General features: G+C 46.0%; 1 protein-coding gene across 1 annotated transcript in view; it reads right to left on the bottom strand.

Moving 5' to 3' along the window:
• Window positions 1-24,523, bottom strand: part of ACYP2 (acylphosphatase 2) — a 131,343-nt gene that overhangs the window by 96,949 nt on the left and 9,871 nt on the right. The window lies entirely within an intron of this gene.

Raw genomic sequence — 24,523 nt, 5'->3', positions numbered from 1 at the left:
TACAGTTAGAAATAATATTCCAGGAAGTCAGGAGTGGAGCCACCACCATTGTGCAGACGGGTCCAAAGAACCCAGCCTCCACTCCCTGTAGAGGCCCTCCCATCCAACCTAGCCACGCCACCTGCGTCTGATGCAGGGGGCGTGGCCATATGCGGAAATGGGCCCCCACTGCCCCATTCGCAAGGTGCTTCAGCCAGTGCTGGGTTGCCAGCCTGGCTGGGAACGCCTCTCTCTGCCTTTTGATGCAGGGAAAGATGGCGATGCTCCCAGCCAGGTTGGAAACCTGGCATTGGCTGAAGTGCCTTGCAGACAGGGCCACACGGCCCCGTTTCTGCATACGGCCATGCCCCTGATGTCAGACACGGGGCATGGACCCACACCGCCAGGGGCTTCCTATGCGCCTGAGTGACGTTCTCTAGCATAGCATCTCCATGTTAGGAAAAGAGCCTGTTGTGGAGCCAGCTCCAACTATCACAGAGCTGTTAAAGAACAGTAATTATGGTGGAGGGGAAAAATTAGAAACTGATTCTAGGACCCCGATGTTCCTTGGGTGATTCTGGTTCAGTCATTATCTCCCAACTTAACCTACCCCACCTTTGAGACCCTGGAAATTAGGGAAGCAAGAGGTTAAAGGTAGGACTGCACTATTCAGCTGATTAATCATTTAATTGATGGAAACCTTTTGATCCGTTAAAAAGGTCCTGCCAATTAACCACACAGCAGTTTTTTAATTTTTTCTAATGCAAGTGCAGTAGTGACAACAAAACCACAGACAACTAGTGCTATCTTAGAAGAGGCATCCACCGTCCTCTTGCACCAGGGGTGGGCAAACCTGGCCTTCCAGCTGTTGTTGAGCTACATCTACACATTGTGGATGGGCATGATGGGAGTTGTAGTTCAACAGCTGGAGGGCCAGGCAGGGCTGACAGAGAGCCCTGGCAGGGTGTGGGGCCCAGGGCAAATCAGCCAGTGTGGGGCCCTCTTCCTGTTAACTCTAATGGGGGTTAACAGAGTGGAGCCCGGGGTGGTCGCCCTGCTTGCCATGCCCTAAGGACAGTCCTGGGGGCCAGGTTTGCTCATCCCTGTCTTATGCACAAGAGGGGATGCTTTTCCCGATGGTTCATGCTATGATAGATGCAAATCCATACAGATTTAGGCAGTTGACTGAAGAAAGTCACACGCAACGGTGACAGCCCTGGTTAAAGGGCATTTTTGAAGTTAAAGGGCACCAGGGCGCATGTTTCAAGAACTGAGAGATGTGTTAAGAAGCAGCACAGTGCCTCAGATAAAATTACAAGCAATGCAGAACAAATAACCCTAACTAACATCTAGTGATATTTTAAGCATCGTGGAAACTCAAAGACACTTACAAGTTGCATTTTGCATACTGTACTACATTCCTAACCAACAAGGTCAGGTTTATTGTAGGAAGCAGAGTCTGGGCAGCTCCATTTTGTCTTATTGAGTACGAAATAGCAGGGAACCCAATATAGCTGATGTGGCATGGACTGAAAATGCATTGTCAGTTACTGCCCCCTACCAGCAATGTGTTGCATGTCAAAGCATAAAAGAAAGTTAGAAATTGGCAATACACACACAAGAATTGGCAACACACACACACAAACTAGCCCTGCCATGTCCCCTGGAATTTAGGGTAGCCCCCGGATTTTGGCTCCTTTCCACCCAGTTGCTAAATTCCACCCGGATTTACAATGCGTCACCCAGTTTGCCCCGATTTTACTCTGAATCCGATCACATGGGAGGGAAGAGAAGGAGGGAGAAGAAAGGAAGGTTCTGTGGCTTTGCCTCCTGCCATTGGCTCTGCAGTTTCTCTGCAGTCATTGGTTTGTTTTAGTGTTCTAAACCACTTAGAGACTTGGGTAGTGGCAGGCAGTATACAAAGCTGTCAAATAAATAAATAAAATGCAAATTAGTTGCCGCATCAAATTAGGCCACCCGGATTTGGGAAGCTTGAATATGGCACCCCTAACACAAACCCATACAAGGGACTTGGGATACAGCATACAAAAGTGAAAGGATGGGGAGATCTGTTGAACAAAGAGCCGAGAAGCAGCTTAGTGACAGGAGCAACACAGGACAGGGGGCCATTTACTCCTTTTCAGGTTTTTAATCTCAAAAGTGTCCCTACACAACAAATCTGGTTTGAAACTCACTGAACCATTGTTGTGTAGCGACAGTCTATGCCTTCACATTCAAAGAAGGATCAAGGGAGTAGAAACACCTCTGCCTAGGTTTGCTTGTTTGGCAGATTTCTATACTGCCCCATATGCAGATCTCTGGCTGGTGTACAGTCTAAAACAAACACAATTTAAAACAATTTAAAATATAGATTAAAGCTCTAAAATTTTAAAACTACTAATTAAAAGCCTGATTAAACAAGTATGTTTTCAGGTTTTTCTTAAAACATCCAGAGAGGGGGAGGCTCTAATTTGGTTAGGAAGCACATTCCAAAGGCCCGGTTTTGAGTCACCAAAACGGCAACCACACGGCAACCACAACTGGACCTCCCCTGATGATTTTGACAGTAGGCGGGGTTCACAAAAAAGAAGGCATTCTCTTAAATACCTTGGACCCAAGTAGTGTTCCCTCTAAGGCAGTGGTTATCAACATGTGGGTCCCCAGATGTTGCTGAACTACAACTCCCAGCATCCCTAACCAAAGGCCAATGGGGCTAGGGATGCTGGGAGTTGTAGTTCAGCAACATCTGGGGACCCACACGTTGAGAACCACTGCTCGAAGGGTTGCGCCCATGCGCGCTCTCACACTTTTTTATGTCCACTCAGTTAATTTTAGTTCCTGCTCAAGTTGAATCAGGAAGGCCCCACCCTGAATGCACGTGCGCACACACTGCCTTGGTACTTCCTCCCAGAACAAAACTCATTCTACACACAGATGAAAAAGATTAGAGGGAACACTGGACCCAAGCCATTCAGGGCTTTATAAGTTTAAAAAAACAGCCTATGAGGACTCTGGAACCACTTGGAAGGTGGTATTTGTTGCTTATGGGCGGGTTCAGATGTAATGGCAACATTTCAGGTTGCCACTGCTCCAGGATCACGTGCTCCCACCTGTCACCACACAAGCCTCTACGTCTGATGTTGGTAACAATATGCTGAGATCGATCGTATTGTATGAACCTAACTTCCAATCTCAGCATATCCTCTCCTACTTGCTGCAGGGAAGTAACTTAGATCTGAAGTGATTACAGAAAGCGGATTCCATGCTGTGCAAATAAGGTAGGATATACCAAAATTGTTTGGTTTGTACGACACGACCAACCTTAGCATATCGTACAGAGACCAGAAGTAGGGTTCTCATGCACTCACTTTCATTGCTGTGGCATCCTGTAGCAACCTCAGATGCCACGTCATGTGTGAACCCTGCCAATGTGTGCCTGCTCCCTTTTGTTCTCAGTGCTCTTTCCTTTTTGCCTCATATCACCAATTTGCTGTCCACCCTGTTTTTCAATTTGCTTTTCACCAACATTTCCTCGTTGTAGAATGTCAAAGGTTTGCAGAATGTGTTTGATCGGGCATGTTGAGAGGAAATAAATGTGTGTAACCTCCAAAAGCAATGGTGCTCCTTATCATACCACCTCCAATTCTACTTTAAAACTATTTATTTATTCAAAAAAAAATATCCCCTGTCCCTTTCAATGAAATATTTCCAAGGCAGCTTACACAGAGGGGCTATTCTGATGATCAGCAAAAATCGGGCTAGCCTCTGCTAGCCCGATTTTTACTGATTGTCAGAACCACCGGGCTCAGCTGCAAGCCCGGTGGTTCTAGAGTGGGCAACCCACTCTGGAACCCCTGGTAAAAAGCAGGTTTGTGGAGCGAGCGCTCCGCAAACCTGCTTTTTACAATTGTGAGTAGCTGCGGCACGCCTTCGCGCCGTGCCTACTCAAGAGTAGATCCCCGGCCGGGAGGCGAAAAGCCGCCTCCCGGCTCCAGGGGTCTCCCCTGTATGCCCTGCGCACTCACGCAGGGAATATTGGGGCTTGCGGGGGCCACGCAGCCCCCGCTCCCCCACCCCCGCCGGCTCTGTCATGGAGCCGGCAACCATGTGGGCGGCCAATCTGGCCGCCCAGGGCTCCCTGCCCGCTTGTCTGCAGGGAGAGCAGGCTTAGCTCGCTCTCCCCGCAGTTTCTAAAAAAGCGGATCTCACGGATCGTGAGACCCGCCTCAGAATGTTTAAAACAAAGATAAACTAATTCAAGAAATAAAACGGCACTCTTCAACAGGAGCAAACTCTTCCATGGTCCACTAAAAGCAGATTTATAATTCATTAAAAGCTCAGGAAAACAATAACTGACATTCAGAATAAAGAAGTGCCAGTTCACCGAAATGAGTTGACTAACAGCATTTCTAGACTAACTGCCATTGCATGAAGGAAGGGTCAATTTTTGACAACCTCCCCTTCCTCAGGAAGCCCACCCAAAAATATGTCCCTGGGGGTTGTACAACCCTTGAGGACATGTTTTTAAGTGGCACATACTGGGGAAGGGGATGTCATCAAAAATTGCCCCTTCACCAGTGCAGTTAGTCAGTCAGTGCTGTTAGTCTGCTCCTCACTGTCAGCTGATATCAATTTTATCTGGCATCTAAAGATCATCAAGTTTCTAGCCAGGATAACCAATAAGGGAAGGGAGTTCCATAGCTGAAGGGTCATTGCTAAGAAAGAATGGTAGCCACTGTCACTGTCTTTGGAGAGTACCCAAACTTGCCTCTTATCTTAGTAACCAGGGCAGGCCCATGTGGGAGTAGGAGATCTGCCCAGGTGGTAGGAGATCTGCCTCCTGCCAAAATGTATCACCAAAAAAACCACAGTTCCTGCTTGGAGAATGTTTAGAATGCATAACATGGACTGATTTTTTCTTTTCTTTTCTTTTCCATTTGGACCACAGGAAAATTCTTCCTTAGGTCAGGAAAAGAATTAAAACATGGGAAAGCTTAATGGATGTTCTCCTACAGATCGTATCCTCACAGACTTGACAACTTGGGTTATTTAAAGCCATTTAGAATTAGTCCTCTGTAGAATTGTTGTTTCCTTGGAAATGGGGAAATTAATTGTTGCCCTTTTCACACAGTGATGGCGAACCATGTGGGAGGTCTGGGCCACATGAAAGAATTAAAGCAATAGGAAAGTGTGTGGGCTACCAGAGTCGTGGCTTTCAATAGAGGTGGGATGCCAGGAATTGCATTTTGAAGGAGCGCGAAGCTGTTTAATGCATTTTCATTAACAACATGAGCCCACCATTTCTGCCTGGAAGCAAAAAAAGAGACTCTCATTAATAGTTCTGTAGCCGGAGGCATTCAACACTTTTTAGCCAGCGTTTCAATCAAATCTTGCTGAATGGATTCTAAGTTTGGTAAAACTTTAGTCCACATCACAACTTATGTTTCATGTAATGTGTTCACTTCCATAGAAAAGTACCTCCACAGATACATCAACCATGTGTCGGAATGACATCAACAACAAATATATGACTAGCTGACCAGGTGCAGAGCATCTGCGCCCCAAGTTCTCCCTGTCTTCCCCCCCATCCCATCAGCCATTCTCCCTGCCCCCTTCAGCCCCAGTTCAGCCCTGGCCACCACTTCCTCTTGGTAGCTGGCCAGCCAGCCCTAGCCACCACTTCCTCTCACCAGGCGATGCTTCCTCTTGCCGCCCAGCGGCTGCTGCTTCCTCTCTCTAGGCGGCGCTTTTCCCAGCGGGCATCCTGGCCACTGCTTCCTCTCGCTGAGTGGCACTTCCTCTTGCTGCCCAGCGGTGGTCGGCCTGACCACCACTTCCTCTTGCTGCCCAGTGCTTTCTCCCAGTGTCCGGTGCTGCCACTTCCTTTCGCCAGCCAGCAGCCACTTGCCTTCCTCTCCCCCTCCCCTCGTATGCGAAATCTCGTGAGAGCTGCCACGCATGGGATTAGCCATGGTATGTCTTCGTGAATTAAATATATAGATTGTCTTCAGATGCCTCTCAATGAAAATCTTATTTGGTTTTTTTAAAAAATCCCAAGTACTTAGATAATCAGAATTATTTTATTCATTCGTTCATTCATTCATTCAATGCATTTGTATACCACCTATTACAAAAGGCTCAGGGTGGTTAACAAATCAAATCAAATCAAATCAAATCTTTATTATGGTCATTGACCAGTATACATCACAATAAATAGTACACAACACAATAGAACAATCTATAGCGATCTAAATACTATTGGACTGAGTTGTCAGCAATATGCGGATGACAGTCAGCTCTATCTCTCCTTTTCACCTGATTCTAGGGAGGCAGTGGATGTCCTGAATCGGGGGCTGGAAGCCGTGATGGGTTGGATGTGGGCTAATAAACTGAAATTGAATCCGGACAAGATGGAGGTAATGTTAGTCAGTAGGAGAGCCAATCGGGATGAGGCGATTTTACCGGTTCTGGATGGGGTTGCACTCCCCTTGAAAGAGCAAGTATGCAGCTTGGGGGTATTACTGGACCCAGCTCTGCTTTTGGAAGCTGAGGTGGAAGCGGTGGCCAGGGGTACCTTTGCACGGCTTCGGCTAGTGCACCAGCTGCGTCCCTTTCTCGAGAAGGCAGATCTGGCCACAGTTACCCATGCCTTAGTCATGTCACGGCTGGATTACTGTAATGCGCTCTACGTGGGGCTGCCCTTGAAGAATATCCGGAAACTGCAGCTAGTGCAAAATGTGGCAGCCAGGGTTTTATCTGGAGCTGTCCGGTGGGAGCACATCACACCCATTTTGAAAGAGCTGCACTGGCTACCAGTTTGTTTCTGGGTCCAATTCAAGGTGCTGGTTTTGACCTTTAAAGCCCTTAACGGTTTGGGCCCGAGATACCTGAGGGACCGCCTGCTCCCAAGGGTTACTGCCCGCTTGACGAGGTCATCTGAGGGGGCTCTGTTCCGGGTGCCGACAATGAGGGAGCCTCGGTTGTCATGGGACAGGGCCTTCTCTATTGCTGCCCCCAGACTCTGGAATGCTCTCCCAGTGGCTATTCGCTCCTCTGTCTCCATCACAGCTTTTAGAAAGTGTAAAATCTTGGCTTTTTGCCCAGGCATTTATTTGATTCTCTGCTGCTGCTCTTTGTACTCGGTATTGCTTTTATGCTTTTGTTTTAGATTTTTAATCAGATTTGTTTAATATTTTTCACTTAATATTTTAATTGTGTCTTTCTTACCATCTTGTGTTTAATTTTTGCTGTAAACCACCTTGGAATTGTTTGAATGAAAGTTGGTATATAAATCTAATAAATAAATAAATAATCTTATATGCTGTATCTGAATCCTAATCTAGGCTTTTTTCAAGTTTTTTTATAATTTGATAAGACGATCATGAGGTCATCTTAAATTCAGAGTCTATTCCTTTCGAGTAAACGTGGGTATGACATGTATTTTACCTCTACTTTTTAAGGGGATTGTCTTAAATTGAGAGTTGTCTTCAGGTAAATATAGTGCTAAAATTAGTCATTTTAGACATTAGTAAAAATAAAGCTTAATTTCTATTTCACGGTCCTTTTTGATAGATTTTTCTCTTTTTGTAATGCAATGGGGCCTTTTAAGCTTGACATAGCTTAGGGTCTCAGCAGGTCATAATCTGGCCCTGGATGCATTTGACACACCATTTTGGAAGGAGGCATTTACAGCCCAGATGTCCAATGGCCTCAGCCAATGCTGGTCCATCCTTACAGTAGGCAGAGGTCATAGCAGAACTTGCTTAAGCTATACAGTCTATACAACTGGCTTTCCATCATCTTTGCCTCAGAAAAAATAATATCTGCCTCTCAACACAAAACTTTCTAAACTCACTTCTTTCAGCTAAGGCACTGCACAAAGCGATGGGGTGCAGACTTGGTTTAGACCTCGTGCCAGGTGCGTGGGACTCTGCACAGCTACATGCTATATGTGCCCAATATCAGTTTTAAATTGGCCCAAGTTGAGATTTCTTCATGTAAAGTAATGAGTAAATAGGCTCTTTGTATCTGTTGCCAGGCTTGAGCTCATGTGCTTATGCTGGCAACAGGTGAAAGGAAAATCCTAATGTGTGTGACAAGGTCTAAGTTTCCTGAGCACTAGATAGTAATTCTTCATAAGCAAAACAAAGTTTTATCCAGGGTGCAACTCAAAATCATGGTCTCACACATGCTGGGTGAAAAATGTCCTAAGTGGAAGGTGGTGTTGATGGTGCTGGTGTTAGTTCAGGGGCACAGCGAGCTTGGCTGTAGGGATGTGCACGAACCAGTTCAGAGGCCCTTTTACGGGCCTCCGAACCAGTTTGAAGGTCTGGCGGTTTGGCCGGCTTGACGGTAGGAGGGGTTGCCTTTAAAGAGCCCGCTGGGGCCGTGTTTCCTCCACCGATGCTGCCTGCAAAATCGCTGGTGCGGGGAGGCGGCGTCCCCTCTTGCCCCAGTCAGCGTCGGACTGGAAGTGGCCTGTGCGCATGCGAGGGTACGCTACCGCTCCATGCCAACAATTTTTCAGACAGTGCTGGAAAGGGAAATGTGGCGGTGGGGGGGGAGAACCCTCCCTGCTCCTTAAAGGTAACCTCCCCCCACCATCGAACCAGCCATCTGCAGTTCCATGCACGTCCCTACTTGGCCGCAGCCGGAGGACGAAGTCCTCTGGCAGCTCCCCCCTCCCCGAAGCTTTATAATTGAGGAGGCAGGGAAAGGACCACCCAGTGAGCGATTCCATGAACTGCTGACTGGGGAAGGAAGCTCTGCTGGGGCTGGTGGGCCTCATCCTTGGCATTGGCCCTGCCCCTTTGTATCTGATGTCAGATGAAGGGGTGGGGCTAATGCCAAGGAGACCACTTCCATCCTTCCCCAGTCAGTGATACATTGAAATGCTGTCTGGCTGGGCTCCCCCTTTCCCCCAGCACAGCCAACGTTTCAGTGAAACACTGGCTGGGGAGGAGAGGGGTGTGACTCATGCTCCCAGCCATGTGAGCACTTTGTTTGCAGGCTGAGTGTGGGAGGGAGCAGGTGGTGGGTGCCCAGGCTGAGGGCAAGGGGGTACCTTGGGGGCTCCCACAGACCCTGGCAGGCAGGGGACAATTGTCCCCCATTACTCCATAGTTGCTACGCCCCTGAGTTAGTTGATCTAAAGCAGCAGGCTGTCCATCACAGAAATATGTGACTACACAGTTTGCAACGCTGATAACTCCCAGTGGTGGAAATTTGCATCAATGGAGGGAATGATTTGCCTTCACAGTTCTTCAACTCGGGTCCCAACATTTGCTCTCCAGATTGAGTGCCAGGAAATGGCAGGTGGCAATGCTATTTTGAATACTATCAATCGGTATTCCTCCCACTTAACAAGAAGGAAGAAGTTGTTGTTGCCGGCTGTGCAGATGGGATTCTCAGCTCAGGATGTTAAGCTCTCCATTATGTGAGTCAGGAAGCAACTGTGCCTTTTTCATGCCAATGGCAACCAAGAAATGGTGAAAACATGGCATATGGATTTAGTTCTGACTCATAGCCTGTAAAATATTTATCCCAAATGTCTTGTCCCCTTTCCAATAGTTTAGCAGAAGCTTGCTAAGAGAAAAGAAAAGGTTTCAGTAATTTCCTTTTTTAGATAAATTTGCAATGCCCACATCAATTAGAAGTTGCTGAAACAGTCAGTTTAGTCAACTCAGAAACTGTTCTTAAACCATTCACAACTTGATATTATTGTTATACCAATGGAGGCGGGGTATTTCTGTAAATACCTTGTTTTCTCTTTTTAGTATTTGAAAATAGCAGGCAGGTTTGTGAATGCCAAGAAACAAATTAGTGGCACTAGTATTACTAAAAATGTAGCATTGCAGCTGTATGCAGCAGGAAGTATGAATGCAATTGTGTGGCACAGAGTCCCATGATGCTCAAGGTCACAGAGAATGAGGCTATAGCTAGGAGGGCTCCTGCAAAATAAAAATAAATAAATAATATATAAACAACTGTGCTGGTTTTCCTAAGATGTTATCCAGCACTTATTCGTGTTGCTGCTGCTGATTAATACTGCCCTTTTTCATTTTATTAGTTTTTTAAATAAATAATATTTGAAAAACATTCTAAACACATGAAACATTTATTATGATAGAAGTACAAAAGTATGAATATAAAATTATAATCTAATTATAATCTATTATATTAATTCTCCTGGGTGTGCCTTGGAATGTGCGTCTCAGCACCCAGCTGATTGGCTGGGTGGTGGACGCACCTGGCTGGCTGAGGCACACCAAGGAGGATTGGTTGCCATGGCGGCGGGCTGGCTGTGGAGGCCAGAGGTGGCAGCGGGCCTGGCCTGACCGTGGAGGCAAGGCCCAGGACGGGGGCAAGAAAGTGCGGGGGCAGAAGTGGCGGTGGGGAGGAGAGGCGGCTGGGCCCAGAAGCGGAGACTGGGGCAGAAGGTGTGTGTGTGGGGGGGAGAGGTAACCACCGGCCCCCAAGAGCGCAGAGATGCTCTGTGCAGGGTTGGCTAGTCTAGTACATAATATATAAGTCACAGAGGATTGTTCATTTATTTGTTCTAACAGACCTTATGAAAATACCACTTACCAGTATAATGTTTAGCAATTCTGTTTTACAGTAATAAAAAAAAAAGACAAATCATTGTACATGCTCTTGAAATTTATTATTCCACAATGCAACAATTAAAACCCATTTTTCAATTAATCTGTCTACATGATTCATGTGCTCCAATACAACTCCTCACAAAATAAATTAATTTACATGCATCTGCAATAATTCACCTCTTAAACCACTCTGAAAGTGATGGAACTACTACTTCTTACCAATTAGCCGATATACATATTTTAGCCGCAGTGGAAGATTGATGATAAACAGCCCAAGATCTGTCTCTTAATACAAGATCTTGTTTAAAAAACAACAACCCTACTACAGATTGCTTACCTGTAACTTTGGTTTTTCTAGTGGACATCTGTGCTTTTACACCAATGGCCTATGGACCTGTGCAGAGACCTCGTTGGAACCTAACAAGCTCAATCTTCCTGATTTAGGTGGGAACCCCGCCCCCAGCCGCTATATGCAGCTGCGCCACTCCACATCCCCTCAATCATGGGTCCGCCTTCAGTAGATGCAGCGGGGAGGATGGGAGAGAGCATGTAAAAGGACAGACGGCCACTATTGATTGATTGATTGAATTTATATACCGCCTAGTATAAAAATCTCTAGGCGGTGTACAGTATTAAAACATAAAATATAACACATTTAAAATTCATAAAAAGATAAAAATAATAGATAAAAACACATTTAAAACGTTAAAATTTAGAAACCAAATCTCAGTTGAAGGCCTGGGAAAACAAGTATGTCTTCAGGGAAGACACTAGAAGAACCAAAGTTACAGGTAAGCAACCTGTAGTTTTTCGACGTGGCCTTTGTCTTTTACACCAATGGGCGCATAACAAGCTAGCACCCTAGGTGGAGGGGAAAATGGACAGAAACATGGATGCACTTCAACAAGAAGCATTTATTTCAAAGAAACAAAGTACATCAACCAAAAACAGACTGCAGGACAGTCCTGCCAAAGTTAGCATCACAACGAGCCCTGGCATCAACAGCATAAAGACGTATAAATGAATGGGGCAAAGCCCAAGTAGCTGCCTGGCAGATTGTGTCCAAAGGAACTGCACGATCAAAGGCAACAGAGGCCACCATGGACCTAGCTGAGTGTGCCTTAATAGTCCCAGGCAACTGCTTATTTGCCAAATTGTAGCAGAGCTCAATAGCTAAAACTATCCATCTAGACGGGGACTGTGAAGAAACTTGCAAACCCTTACGAGGCCCATCATATAGAACAAACAGAGAAGGAGTTTTTCTCCAATCAGCTGACCTCTGAACATAGAAGGCTAAAGCCCGCCTAACATCCAAATGATTCAACCTGTGTTCAGCATCAGATGATGGGTTCTGAAAAAATACAGGTAAGGTAATTGGCAGGGAACAGAGAAAATTAGAAAAAACTTTTGGAAGAAATTGAACATCCAGTCGGAGCACGACCTTATTTCTATGAAATTGAAAGTATAGCAAATCAACCCTCAAAGCTTGGAGTTCACTCACCCTCCTCATGGAGGTGATCACCACTAAAAAGGCAACCTTCCATGTGAGAAGGTGAGGATCAACTGAGGCCAACGGCTCAAAGGGTGGGTGTAACAAGCCAGCCAGCCAACACCATGGATAAATCTCAGGTGCCATGACAGGTTCATCTGGCAAAATATGTGATAGGCCTTTCAAAAACCTCTTCACCAACGGATCCTTGAACCAAGAAATGCCAGTGATAGGTGAATGCGCTATAATAGCAGCTAAATGAACACAAAGAGAGGAGAGTTTCAGACCAGACTCTTTCAAATGTAAAAGGTAAGTACAAACGTTTTGAACAGACAAGTTAAGAACATCAAACACATTTTTAGTAGCAAAGGCAAGGAAACAAGTCCACTTATGTCCATACCACTTTCTAGTCGAAGGTTTTTGAGCCGCAATCAGAATGTCTCTGAGTTCTAACGGAGAACCAGCAAGAGCTTCCAGGCAGTCAGACGAAGGGGACAGATTTCCAGATGGAGCACTTGACCCCTTTCCCGCGACAGAAGGTATGGAAGGGATGGCAGGTGAATGCAAGCCACCACCAACTGCAGCAGAGCTGGAAATCAAGGTCTCCTGGGCCACCGAGGGGCTATCAGGATGGTCCTGGAGCAGTCCACCTACCCCTTCCGAAGGACCTTCGGAATGAGCAGCACCGGTGGAAAGAGGTAAACATAATGGTCGGTCCCTCCAGAAAAGGGCAAACGCATCCCACAGAGAGTACCTCCCTCTCTCTCCTCTTGAGCAGCAGAGGGTACACAGGGCATTGTCCTGTGATGCCCTGTGCACCCTCTACTGCTCAAGAGGAGAAGGAGGGAGGTACCAAAACATCCAGAACCGAAAAACCCCACCTTGCAAACAAGTCTTGAAGCACACCCCCATCTAACATCCACTCGTGGGAGATCATCTTCAGCCTGCTCAAAGTGTCTGCCTGAACATTCAGGTCCCTTTGATCACATGTGACATCACCACATGTGCAATGTACCACAGCCATAGATCAATGGAAAGAAACAGGAGGCTTCTCTATGCCATGTCCCCTTGTCGATTTATATAGGCCTTCACCGTTGTATTGTCGGTCTGCACCATCACCCAGCAGCCCACAATCACAGGTAGAAACCCTTTGAGGGTGTAGAAGATGGCCATCAGTTCCAGATAGCTGATATGCCGACCTGCCTCTCTCATAGCCCAATGGCCGCTCATGTGATACTGGGCCATATGAGCGCCCCAATCGAGCTCCGACGCATCGGTGGTAATGATGCACCTAGGAGTGTTGGGAATTCTCTCTGGTAAGAGATACCCTTCTAATATAGCAGAGTGCACAGAGGCACAACACAGTGGAGTCTGCCCAGGCATGCGTGTATGCTAAGAGTAAAATAAACTTGAAGCCAGTTCATAGTTTCAAATCAATATGAGGCTTTATTAGTGAACTCCATTCTAGATAGTAAAGTGGAGATATAGGATCTCTAATCTAGCTAGCTAGCTGGATGCAGAGGGATTCTGCACACATGGTGCAGGGGGAGAGAGGAGCTTGCATGTTGCAAGGGAGAAGAAAGGAAAAGAGAAGGAAGAGGAAATGGCAAGGCAGGCAGGAAGGAAGTGTCCCTGAGAGTAGCAATCTACATTCCAAAGGGATAGTGTCAGAGCAGTAGAGAAGGGATGACCAATGTATTTTCCTCTCTAGCCCTCTGACTCACTAGTCTGTCCCCCTCTGTCATTGAGACACGAGACAGTGCAAAGTCCTTCACTTCCAACAGGAGGTGGCAAATGAAAAGGAGCGCTGAATCTCAGATGATGGACCTCGACCCACCAGGTGACATTCTTGCACACCACTCGAGGATGGGTGCGCTTCAGATCCTCCAAATCCCGACGGGGGTCGAAAACGTTGAGAAACCATCTCTGAACAATATGCATCCTGAGATGTGCCTGCAGGAGCACATATGTGGTTGCAGCCATAAGGCCTAGGAGGCACTGCACAGAGCACAGGATCTGCGGCCCTCCAGCCACGAAAGCTGATGCCAATCTTACAATTGTCTTTACCCGGGCCTCTGGAAGAAAGACCTTCTCCAAGTGGGTGTCGAAAATCAGTCCTATAAACTGTATCCTGCGGACTGGCTCTAACTGGGACTTCTTGAAGTTGATTTGGAAGCCCATTTGGGAGCTAGATCAGAGCCAGCACTGCGTTCGTAGTGCAGCTAGGAGCAGGTTTCCCTGCCTTAAGGTAGGGAGAGCCATTCCTGGCCACGCTGTGAATGCAGCGCTGGACATTTAACTGCTGAGTGGGGCTGCACAGCCCCATTCAGGAGCTAAACCACGCCTCTCCCCCACGTCTGACACTTCTGGATACAATCACTCCATTATTGGTTGTATAACAGAGTATAAAATGGGGGTATAATGGCAGCCTGGGATTCTACTCATTCTTCTGTCTGCCATTTCCTCTCCACATTCTCATTATAGGTTCTCTTGACCGCCCTTCGCAACTCAGCTCCCACCTGCTTGCTTAGCTATTTACTGGGAGGCAAGGGTGACTTATAGCACACTGGCCCCAGTCCTAAACCAATAGTAAACTGCTTGTGCAAACACTAACCATTGAATACTAACAGTAACACTTTTTGAAAGGGTCAGATTTTCAAAGCAACCTTTGAAAATCTGTCCCTTTCCAAAGATTGTGGTTGTACCCTGTCAAAAACAAACACACAGAAAATGGCCAACGAGGTAACTGGCCTGATCGAAGTATGTCCTATTGATTTGTATGGAGCTTGCTTCCAAATAAGTGGCTGACATGATGTGGAGAATTACTTAAAGTCATTCCATTGAAATTAAAAGCAAGTCAGTTGCAAAGGATCGTCTGTTTAAGACTAGCTCTCAAACGAGCAGAAGATGTTGACAAGTTGCACAAAGCCCATTGCACAACACTGTTACTTAAAACTGTTCCATACTATAATTGCTTAAAACTGTTCCTAATCATTGTTGGGCAATGACTGTTGCACAACATAGGAACATAGGAAGCTGCCATATACTGAGTCAGACCATTGGTCTATCTAGCTCAGTATTGTCTTTACAGACTGGCAGCAGCTTCTCCAAGCTTGCAGGCAGGAATCTCTCTCAGCCTTATCTTGGAGAAGCCAGGGAGGGAACTTGAAACCTTCTGCTCTTCCCAGAGCGACTCCATCCCCTGAGGGGAATATCTTACAGGGCTCACACTTCTAGTCTCCCATTCATTTGCAACCAGGGCAGACCCGGCTTAGTTAAGGGGACAAATCATGCTTGCTACCACAAGGCCAGCTCTCCTCTCATACACGTCGCATGAGTCCCAGAGTAGGTCTTCCACTAGCAGTTGCCAACATCACAAAGCATGCAACTTTACCCAGCTCTGGAACCATCTTCTATAAGCACAACTTTGTTCAGCGATGTGCTACCAATCTTGCAGGCTGCTTCCTGAGCATGAGCAGCACTTGGGAAGTAGACCTCTTGCACAAGTGCAAGATGACTAGGGTAGTTGTCCAAGGGTTCCTGCTGCATCCCGGCAAACACCCTGATAATGCATGTGCTTTATTAGGCAGGATGTTAGTCACTGTCTTGGGTGTATATGCAGATGATGCTCTTATGCATCTAGTGTGAACCTTAATAAGCCCTACAAACCACAGGGACTGATAACCTTGCCTCTTCCGACTCTCCTCCCACCCAGGACCCCACCCTACCCTCTTATAGGGTGGGCTGCATGGAGTCTAGAGTCATACCCTTCCCAGGAGGCTGATTCCTTACACACTTCTGGCTCCTGGTGGTGGAAGTGTGTTGTTAGTCACAAGCGACTTTTAAATGAGCTGTGTAATAGATACGTGCATATCCTTTACCATAGATTGAACAAAATATTAAGTGAAATTTAAAAATCTGTTGCACACATGGTCGTATCCATAACCAGCAATGTCACAGACATTCTTCAACAGGTGTCTGCATGCAACAGCCCCATATGCGCACCCACTGCTGTTGTGCTACTATCACTGCTGAGAATTGGTTCTGGCTTTTCACAAATACTGCTTGAAGCAGTGCAAATTCTTGCAATATGGGTCTGAACAGATACAATAACATTAAAAATAAACGTGTAGCATGGGGAATGAAAGCTTTCATAATACCACCTTCTGTCGCTTCTATCACCAGGCTACCACTTCTGCAAAGTCCTTGAGGCTATTCCCACGATCGCCCAAAAGTGGACTAAGGGAGCCCAGCCCGCTTTGGGACGATCGTGTGCTGCAACGGGAGCCGTGTGGCTCCCAGCAGCTAGCCACCATAAACCCCCCTCCCCTTAAATGAGGTTATCGGAACAATTGCTCCGTTAACCTTGTTTTTGTGCTCGTGTGTGGCGATACACGAGTAGACCCCTGGCCGGGAGGCTGTAAACAGCCTCCCAGGCTCAGGGGTCTCTTCATGATGCCCCGCACACTCGTGTGGGGCACTCTGGAACTTCTGGGGGATGTACAGCTCCCGATCCCCGCAGCCTCTGCTGCTGGCTCCGTGGCAGAGCTCCGGCCGCCCAGCTACAAGCGTCTGCTCGTCTGCGGGGAGAGCGGACTAAGCCCGCTCTCCCCACAGTACCCCGTCGGGCGCTTCACATGTGTCGTGTGAAGCACCTCGTTGAATGCTACCGCTTTTATTTTGTTTTATTTCCATTTTGCTTAAGTTTGTCGAGTGCATTTTTTCAGCCTCAATAGCAGTAATTTCTGTTAGGAAAAGACAACAAAAACTTTAGTGAGCAGAACTAAATCAGGAATCTGAATTTGCTCTTTGCTGGTAGCTTTAAAACAAAACTGGCCTGCAGCTGTTGCCTGTTTGCTAGGTGATTTTTTGAAGATAATTTCAGTTAACAATTATATTTAGGAGACAGCTGGAGATAACAGCTATCATTATTGTTATCGTATATGCAACACTGGAATTACTCTGAACTGAAGAAGCTGCTATTTCAAACAGATGTCTTTGCATAAAAGCAAATCCAGCCAATTTGGTTATAGCGTCTCCTTGAGACTGTTATGGCATTATTCTTTCTCTCACCCCCTAAATCCTGTGAGAACAGGATCAGGCCTTGGGGTAGACAACTTGTGACTCTCTCAATGTTGCTGAAATACAATTACTAACCAGGCATAGAAGTACAGTCAATGCTAAAACCGTAGAGATTCTGCTGACATACTGCACAGCATTCTGTGGGCATTTTTGGCACTCTTGGAACTGCTGTGTGCTCCCACACAGCATCCACGTAGCTGTGCAAGAGTGCTCTTGTGCAAAGGTCCAACATTAAGAACATAAAAACAGCCCTGCTGGATCAGGCACAAGGCCCATCTAGTCTAGCATCCTGTTTCACACAGTGGCCCACCAGATGCCTCTGGGGAGCCTACAAGCGAGAGGTATGTGCATGCCCTCTCTCCTGCTGTTGCTCCCCTGCAACATCGTGCCTCTGAGGCTGGAGGTGGCCCACAGCCACCAGACTAGTAGCCATTGATAGACCTGTCCACCATGAATCTGTCTAAGCCCCTTTTAAAGGCATCTAAGCTGGTGGCCATCACCACATCCCATGGCAAAGGACTCCATAGATTAATTACATGCGTTGTGCAAAAGTACTTCCTCTTGTCAGTCCTAAATTTCCCGACCTTCAGTTTCATGGGGTGACCCCTGGTTCTAGTGTTGTGAGAGAGGAAGAAAAATTTCTCTCTGTCTACCCTTTCTACTCCATGCATAATTTTATACACCTCGATCATGTCTCCTCTTAGTCGCCTCTTTTCCAAGGTAAAGAGCCCCAGATGCTGTAACCTAGCCTCATAAGGAAGGTGCTCCAGGCCCCGATCATTTTGGTTGCCCTCTTCTGCACCTTTTCCAGTTCTACAATATCCTTCTTAAGATATGGTGAGCAAAGCTGTACACAGTACTCCAGATGTAGCCGCACCATAAATTTGTATAAGGGCAGTTTATTTTCAATCCCCTTCCTAATGATTCCTAGCATGAAATTAGCCTTTTTCACAGCTGCTGCACACTGAGACAACACTTTCAATGAGCTGTCCACCATGAACCCAAAATCTCTTTCCTGGTCAGTCATCAACAGCTCAGATCCCATCAGTGTATATGTGAAGTTGGGTTTTTTGCTCCAATGTACATCACTTTACACTTGCTGACATTGAACTGCATTTGGCATTTTGTCACCCACTCCCCAAGTTTGGAGAGATCTTTTTGGAGTTCTTCACAATTGGTTGTAGAGTTCACTAACCTAAATAGTTTAGTGTCATCTGCAAATTTGGCCATTTCGCTGGTCACACCAACTTCAAGATCGTATATGAACAGGTTTAAGAGCACTGGTCCCTGTACCAATCCCTGGGGGACCCCACTTCCTACCCACCTCCATTGTGAAAACTGTCCATTTATTCCTACTCTGTTACCTGTCCTTCAGCCAGTTACTAATCCACATATGAACCTGTCCCCTTATCTCATGACTGCTAAATTTACTAAAGAGCCTTTGGTGAGGAACTTTGTCAAAGGCTTTTTGGAAGTTCAAGTATACTATGTCAACTGGATCACCTTTATCCACATGCCTGTTGCCACTCTCAAAGAACTCCAAAAGGTTAGTGAGGCAAGACTTACTTTTGCAGAAGCCATGCTGGTTCTCCTTCAACAAGGCCTTTTCTTCTATATGCTTAACAATTTTGTCCTTAAGTATGCTTTCCATCAATTTACTCGGCACCAAAGTTAAGCTGACCGGCCTGTAATTTCCCAGATCCCTCCTGGATCTCTTTTTGAAAATCAGACTCACATTGGCTACTTTTCAGTCCTCTGGTACAGAGCCTGATTGTAGGGACAAGTTATATATTTGTGCTAGGAGATCAGCAATTTCACATTTGAGTTCCTTCAGAACTCTTGGGTGGATGCCATCTGGCTATGGTGGTTTGTTAACTTTTAGTTTTTCAAGGCAGTTTAGAACATCTTGCCTTGTTACCTTAAACTGGTCCAGTTCCTCAGCCGCTAAACCTGAAAATTCTAGTCTGGGTATATTCTGGAGTGGGTATATGGTCAGTATCCTCTGCTGTGAAGACAGATGCAAAGAACTCATTCAGCTTCTCTGCAATCTCCTTATCCTCCTTTACAATCCCTTTGACACCCTCATCATCTAAGGGTCCAACCGCCTCCGTTGCAGGTTTTCTACTTCAGATATATTTAAAGAAGTTTTTGTTATTCCCCTTGACATTTCTAGCTATATGCTCCTCAAACTCTCTCTTTGCACCCCTTATTGTGTCTCTTCATTTGGGCAGGACTTCCATTTTCTGAAGGAAGTCTTCTTCCCTTTTATAGCTTCCCTGACTCTGCTTGTTAGCCACGCTGGCATCCTCCTGAACTTGTACCTTTCCTCCTCCTTGGTACACTGTTCCAAAAGTGCTTCTAATACTCTGGTTTTAAATAAGTTCCATGCTTTCTGGAGTGATTTGATCCTCCTGACTTTCCTTTTCAACTTCCTTCTTACCAGTCCCCTCATTATTGAGAAGTTTCCTATTCTGAAGTCCAATGCATCTGTGTTGGACTTCCTTGACAATTCTTTACTTGTATATATGCTGAATTGGATCACACTTTAGTCACTGCTACCCAATGGTTCTGCATCTCTGACATTTTGCACCAGGTCCTGGGCACCGCTCAGGATTAAATCCAGTCACCATCTCTCTGGTTGGTTCCGCAACTAACTGTTTTAAGGCACAGTCATTTAGCACGTCTAGAAATCCGGCCTCTCTGTTATTACCTGAATGTGAATTTACCAAGTCCATGTATGGGTAGTTGAAGTCACCCATTATTACTGCTCTGTCTCTCTTTGATGCCTCTCTGGTTTCTTAAACTCCAGGTCACTCTCAGCACTTTGATCTGGAGGGCAATAGCATGTCCCTAGTAACATATTTCCTTTCAGTCCTCGTAATGTTACCCATAATGATTCTGTGGAGGACTCCAGTCCACCTAGGTTTTCTAGCTTGTTGGAATCTATCCTTTCTTTGATATACAGTGCCACTCCTTGCCCCTTCTATAGAGTTTATAACCAGGAATAACTGTGTCCCACTGGTTCTCACCATTCCACCAGGTTTCTGTTATACCCACTATACCTATGTTTTCATCAGTGACCAAGTACTCCAGCTCACCCATCTTGGCTTGGAGGCTTCTGGCATTGGTATATAGACAACTATAAGCTGGGTCTCTTACCTGGTTTTGGCGTGTGCTATCCCCCTTACCTATTGCCTATTTGGTAAGCTGTCTTCTTCTGCTCAACTCCTGGCTCTTCTCTATCCCCTTCTGGTTTATCTGAAACATGTTCACTCTCACACCTTAAGGGATGTTGCTGGCTGAAGCAGATACCACCCAGTTCCTGCTGGCAATCCCCCAGGAGTCATTTTAAAAGCTGCTCTGCAACCTTCTTGATTTTAAGCGCCAGCAATCTGGCTCCACCTTGGTTCAAGTGGAGCCTGTCCCTTTTGTACAGGCTTCACTTGCCCCAAAGTGTATCCCAGTGCCTAACAAATTTAAACCCCTCCTCCCGGCACCACCATCTCATCCATGCTTTGGGACCCCTCAGCTCTGCCTGTCTCACTGTCCCTGCGCGTGGAAGAGGTAGCACTTCAGAGAACGCTACCCTGGGTGTCCTGGACTTCAGTTTGCTACCTAGCAGCCTAAATTTGGCTTCTAGGATCTCCCGACTGCATTTCCCAACATGCACCATGACAGCTGACTCCTCCCCAGCACTGCCTAACAGCCTACCTAGATGCAGCATGATGTCCACAACCTTTGTACCAGGCAGGCCGGTAACCGTGTGGTCTACACACGGGTCACAGACCCATCTCTCTATGCCCCAATGATCGAATCACCCACTACTAGGAGGCCCCAACCCCCTGGAGGAGTATCCTCTGTGCGAGAGGATATTGGCATATCACCCAAGGAAGGGGTCCCTGCTAAGGAAGTGTTTCCCTCTTCCTCAGACCAATGTCCTCCTTCCCTGAGATCCTCATTCTCCATGACAGCAGAAGTGCTGTCAGCCTGGGAATGAGATACCTCTACCACATCCCTGAGGGTCTCATCCACATGCCTCTCTGCCCCCCTGAGCTTCTCCAGGTCAGCCACCTTGGCTTTGAGGGGACGAACTTGTTCCCTGAGAGCCAAGAGCTCTTTGCACCAAGTGCAGAGCCACGACTTCTACCTCTCAGGCAGACAGTCATACATGCGACACTCTGTGCAATACGCTGGGAAGCAGCTCCTCCCCTGCTGGCATTCTACCTTCGTAATTAGTTTTATTGGCTATTTAGAGGACATGGGGTTTGAAGCTAGGTTCTGGGTACAGTTGTCAGCTAATTAATGGTTTTAAGTTTTGTCCCCCAAGAAAATTAAAAAGGTTGGGTAGTACTCACCTTATTCTTGCATTGGGTGTCTCCCCTGTGATGAAGGGGCACTACTTGTGTGCCTCCCCACAGAGTTTCCTGCTAAACTCCTGCAAAACTCCTTCATTATCTGTTTGCAAACTCCTGTATGGAAAGCTCCTGGGAGCAAAGCTCCTCGGTCCATGTCTTGTATTCAACACCAGCAGTGAAACTGACTCAGCTCAGGAATGTGAACCCTCCCACAAGCTGCGGTCCTCACCTGGAATGAATCCCCAACTCAAGCTTTTCCTTTGTCAAAGATACAAACACTTCCAGCCAGCCAAAAGTCAAACTCTAGGAGATTTCTAGCCCTAGTAGACTTAGCTTCTCCTTCCCCTCTTGTTTTGCTCCGTGCATGCCCAGAACGGCTGAGGGAGACACGGACGCACGCCTGGGCGACACAGATGGACACGCAAGGCTTTTATTATAGAGGATACCCAGGATCAAGGGAGATCCCACATTCAAATGATGGTGGGTTCCCATGGTCCAGACATTGTCTTCTACACACGGTGATGGGAGCAAGGAGGAAGTGCATCAGCCTGAGACCTCCTCTCAATTGTACCAAGCATAGATGTGAGTAGCTTGGGTTGAAGACAGAGTTAACATTTCTAGAGTAGTGTGGCCAATTTGGAAGTTACATCACCACACTGAATCCAAAAGTGCTTTTTACTTTCTAGAGCCAAATTCTGGTGGTAAAAATGCAGATTTTCAGGTTTCGAGCGAAAGATAGCTGTGGAGCATGCCGGTTGGCTAATGTTTTTGACATCACATACACACAAACACACCATCCCCACAGTGGTTTTGCAACTGTTTTTAACATTTCTTTTCCAAATAAAGGGAAGGATGACTGTAGAAGCAAACAAACAGACATGCAGTACTTTAAAAGCATTTTTTTTTTTGTAAATCCTTGAAGCATAGGGATGAGAGCCAATGACTGGTGACTGAACCAATATTTAGTTTGAAATGCAATGCAGGGAGGAAGCTGTGTTCACACCATGGGTGAAAAACCTGTTGTCATTTCACTTGACAGTTTCATTGGTCTTCATTACCATTTTATTTATTTTATTTTATTTATTATTAAAACTTTTATACCGCCCTTCCAAAAGGCTCAGGCTTTAAAGATTTGCCATATTAAACAGTGCATCAGTGAAGTTTGATTCACTTTGAACTGAGATACTGCCTCAGTTCTTTCCACCCACCCCTATTATTATAGAAAAGGCATTTTAAAAAACCCTATGATAAATAAAGAAATTTGACAGAGGAGTGGATTGGCAGAGGTTTTCAGTATAACCTGCGATATTTTAATTTAGGTGATTAATACTTTTAGCTTTTTTCCACATTCCAAGGTTGCACTGAAGTGGGAGAGTATATATTATCTATGTGCTTTTGGCATTCAGACTACACAAAATGTTGCTAAACTGGTTTATGATAAACCACAATGAAAACGGATAGTTCTAAACAAAACTAGCTGGGCCAGGTGTAGAGCATCTGCGCCTCAGGCCAGCACTGCAGCTGCCCCCCCCGCCCCGCTTCTGGCCGGCCCACCACCTCCTCCCACCTGCTGCTTCCTCCCACCGGCCAGGCCAGCCCGCTGCCTCCTGCTCCCGGTGGCTGAACTGGCCCGCCGCCGCCTCTTGCTCCCGGAGGACACCGTCCGACATCCCTATTTTCTCCCCCGTCCCTGTCGCTAGTGGCAGCTGCTTGTGAACTGTCTGCAGCTGCTTACGAACTCTTGCGAGAGCTGCCACACATGGGATTAGCGACGAGTACATTTAAGAGAGAGAGAGAGAGATCATCAATGAGCTATATGAACACCCAGTCTCTGAAAATTAATCCATTTACATATTTAATCTGTGGCTTATCTGTATCAGATGGTCAAAATTGGTTATTTATTATATTTATATACTACCTGATATGTATATCTCTGGGTAGTGTACACAATTTCAAACACAAAAATATATAAAACCGAGTAAAAACAAAACAATTTCACAGAATAAAAACAGTTTAGTATTTATTTATTTGCCAACTGATATATACATTTCTAGGCAGTGCACATAATCCAAATTTTTATACACACACACACATATATACACATACACACACACAAACAAATAATTAAAGCACTTTTACAAAATAAAAACAATTAAAATCAATTCACAGAGTGAAAGAATTAAAATAATTTCACAGGATAAAAGCAATTAAACAGTTTAAAATTCATTTTAATTAAAAGCCTATGAAAACAGGTGTGTCTTAAGGGTCTTTTCAAAATTAATCAGAGATGGAAAAGCTCTTATTTTGACAGGGAGTGCATTCCAAAGCCAGGGGGAAGCCACTGTGAAGGTCCGGCCTCTCATCTCCTCCAGACGAGCCAGTGGCAAACATCACCAGACATCCCCAGGTGATCTTAATAGGCAGCAAGGTACATGAAAAAGAAGGTGATATCTCAAATATTCTGGAACTACTATTCAGGGCTTTATAGGTAATGACCAGAACTTTGTATTTTGCTTGGAAACTTAGCAGCAGCCAGTGCAATTCTTTCAGAATCTGTGTTATATGGTTCCTTTGGGTTGTCCAAGAGACCAACCTGGCTGCCACATTCTGTACCAGTTGTATTACAGTAGTCCAGCCTGGAGGTCACTAGCATATGCACCACTGTTTTATGGTAATTTACCTGCAGAAATGGGCATAGCTGATGTATCAGCTGACAAAAGCTGATATATCAAAGGTGATAAAAAGTGCTAGGGGCCAACGTCTCAATCTGAGAAATTAGAGAGAGTTTTGAATCCAGAGCACTTCCAAGCTATGTACCTGACCATTCAGGGGGAGTGTAACCCCATTTAGAACAGGCAGATGTAAACCATCTCTCGGGCCTTGACCCCCCACAATCAGAACCTCCATTTTATTTGAATTCAATTTCAGTTTGTTATTCCTCATCCAGTCCATTACTGCCTCCAGGCAGTCATTTAGGGAAGTTATACCATTTCCTGATGAAACTGATAGGAATA

Source organism: Hemicordylus capensis, chromosome 1 (genome assembly GCF_027244095.1).
Source record: "Hemicordylus capensis ecotype Gifberg chromosome 1, rHemCap1.1.pri, whole genome shotgun sequence".
Lineage (NCBI taxonomy): Eukaryota > Metazoa > Chordata > Lepidosauria > Squamata > Cordylidae > Hemicordylus > Hemicordylus capensis.
The sequence above is the reverse complement of the archived record's forward strand: the minus strand, read 5'-3'. Positions and strand labels throughout refer to the sequence as shown.